The sequence below is a fragment of the Pyxicephalus adspersus genome, chromosome 1, assembly GCF_032062135.1.
Source record: "Pyxicephalus adspersus chromosome 1, UCB_Pads_2.0, whole genome shotgun sequence".
Lineage (NCBI taxonomy): Eukaryota > Metazoa > Chordata > Amphibia > Anura > Pyxicephalidae > Pyxicephalus > Pyxicephalus adspersus.
In genome coordinates, this window is record NC_092858.1 from 4,605,074 (window position 1) to 4,608,440 (window position 3,367).

Consider the following 3,367-nt stretch of genomic DNA (forward strand, 5'->3'; position numbering starts at 1 on the left):
CTATTGAGAGCTGTCTCTGGTCGGACCATTCCTCTGTCCCTTTGGTATTATTATTACCAAACCAAAGCAGAAAGGAATGGTCTTGGAAATGCAATAAACAGTATGTGCCAATGCTGTGACAACTGCAATCACTAATTATTTTGGCGACCACACCTCTGATCCTACATCTCTTTTCATACAGTGAGAGGCTTTAAAATTTGTTATCAGAGGCGTTCTAATTCAACAGGGTGCACGCATCAAAAAGATCAGATCTCAGGATATAACAGATACTTTAGATAAAATTCACTCCTTGGAGATGCTACATAAACAAAATATGGCACCAAATGTTTTTGGAGCTGTCAGATGCAAGAAAACATCTTCTCCAATGATTTGACCTAGCCCATGAAAAATACAGGGACAGACTCGTTGTGAGGGGTTTACATCACACTAGAGCACCAACCACAAATATCTCCTCCATTTGTAACCCTTAGGGTACATCCACCTCCATCCCCCAGCACATTCTAGACGTGTCCAGAAATATTATTCAGATTTATATAACCTAGATTCTACTGCAAAACTGACACTAAACCATGATATTGTTTCTCATTTAGAAACACACTTCACACTTCTATAGCCATTAAAGACACCCCATCGTGTAAAAGGTCCAGTCCAGATGGCTTCACTCTGAAATTTTATAAATGACATTCTCCTAATTTGCCCCCACTCCTTACCAGTGTTTTTTTCTCAATCTCAGCTGACAACCTTTTTCAGCCACAGAACCTGGAAGCTCATATAACTTACTTACTTACTTACCTAAACCAGGCAAGGGCCATTCAGTATGCTCCAATTATAGGCCTATCTCACTGATTAATGTAGATGCTAAATATTCTCCAAATTAATAGCAAACAGGCTTTCGCAGTAAATGCCATTTCTGATACACTCTGATCAAGTCGGCTTTATTCCAGGAAGGGAAGCTAGGAATAACACCATCAAGACACTCTTACTAGCCCAAGCGGCCAAAGCTTTAAATATTCCTAAGTGTCTTCTCTCAATTGAAGCGGAGAATGCATTTGATAGGGTGAACTGGGAATTTATGTATGCATCATTAGAGCAAATCAGCTTGGGCCCTAATATGTTATCCCGTGCATTGCAGCTCTATATTCGGCCCCCAGTGCCCGGATGCGCGTTAACGGCTCTCTGTCTGCACCATTCATAATTAAAAATGGTACCAGACAGGGTTGCCCTCTGTACCTATTATTAAATGCCTTAATAATGGAACATTTAGCAGTTGCCCTACATACAAACCCCAACATTAAAGCATTCAGATAAGAGATATACAATACAAAATTTTACTTTATGCAGATGATCTTTTAATATACATAACTCACAACTCAATTACCTCATAACTCAATTGCCTCACACTTCAATTCCTTTTATTTTAAAAGAATTCAAGAGTTAGATCAGTTAGTAAATTTTAAAGTCAATTATAATTAATCAGAAACCCTCCCTCAGACCCACTTCAACTTCATAGGCATCAATACTACCTTTAGGGTATGCAATGAAGCTATCAAATATTTAGGGATTTATATTAACTCAGACCCTACCCAATTATTTCCCAACCCAAATATTATTATTATTACCCAATTATCCAACTACCCAATTATTCCTCTCTACTTAGTACAATTCAGTCAGACCTTCATAAGTGTGATTCTTTACTCTTGTCCTGGTTTGCCATAATTAACTCACTCAAAATGGACATCTTGCCACCTATAAAATATATTTTCTAAGTGGTGCCGATCCACCTCCCAGTTTCATATTTACGAAAACTTCAACAACTTTTCACATCATTTATATGGAAAGGTAAACGACCTCGCATAGCCCTTTGTTCACTAACCAAACCTAAGGCTAGGGGTGGATCGGGTGTTCCTAATATTTTCTCATATTACAGGGCAGCTATACTAATAAGATTAGTAGACTGGTTTCATAGTAGGAATGGGAAAAGTTGGGTGGTTCTTGAGAATGCTTTATCTTCTATAGACTTAGGATCCCTTCCATGGGTAAACACTGCATTGTTAAACCCCAAATACTGCTTTCTGAAACTGACCTTAGATCTTCTACATGTCTGTGATAATCTCTTACATTTGGGCAAAATTTCCTCCAAAATAGGTCCTATGACCCATTTTTTTGACAACCTGGCCTTCCGACCAGCAATTAATTCAGAACGGTTCATAACTTGGAACCATGATGAGCATAGACACCTTCGGGACATTTTGTCCAATGGTCGACTCCCATCCCTCTCCTCTTTGAGCATTGTGGCAATTTGGCACCCTGGTTTCAATACCAGAAGCCTTCCTCCTTATGCATATCTGCATTCAGAGATACTCACATTTTTCACAGAAACCTGACAGCCATAGAGATGATATTGAGGTCCCATGACCACCTGTCACATATTATCTCCCTATTATACACTATCCTTTTGTCAGATACCACTCCTAACCTTTTAATTTACACTAGATATTGGGAATTGGACCTGAATATGCTTTTCTCTGATTCTGAATAGGAAAATACTTTTTTTTCTAACACACAAACTGGCATTGCCCTGCAAAGCACAGGAAACTACAAGATCCTCTCCAGGTTGTATAGATACCCTACATATCTACATTGTTTTTCTCCTTTTCAGCCTGACACATGTTGGCGTTGCCTGTCATATAGAGGCACTGTGCTACATATATGGTGGAAATGTCCACCTATTCTTGGCTTTTGCAATCATGGAAGTCTAGAAGAAACTGACAGGTTCTGATATACCTAACACAACCCCAAAGTGGCATTATTATCCATGATCCCGGGTTCAATCAAATCTGCCAAAAGAAATGTGCTCCGCCATTTTCTAACTGCGGCCAGAGCAGTCATCCCCAGGTTCTGGAAACAAACCAACATCCCTTCCTTAAAACATTGGTTTACGAACTTGAGAGGATCCAGCATTTGGAATTGTTAGTAGCTAAAGACGAAAATCAATATAAAAAATACAAATTGACATAGTCAGCTTGGGATTGGTTTAAGGACTCCCCTCAATTCCACGCTTATCTGTAATATGGTGACATTCACCCCTTGGCATTGATATAGCAAGATATTTTATCCTATGTACTGATCCTTTTTATTCATAGATCGGGTCTCTTATACATGGCCTGCTTAATTTACCTTATCCCCCCTTTCCTTCTCCATCTTGTCCATACCCATCTATCCCTTACCTCTTACCCTCCAGGGCTTTTGTATTTGTATTTGCTAATGTATGATGTTGCATTTGTTACTATAAAAAATTCCAATAAAATTTGATTGAAACAAAAGACTTTACATTTCATTGGTATTAGGGAAATTTTCTGCAGCCAGT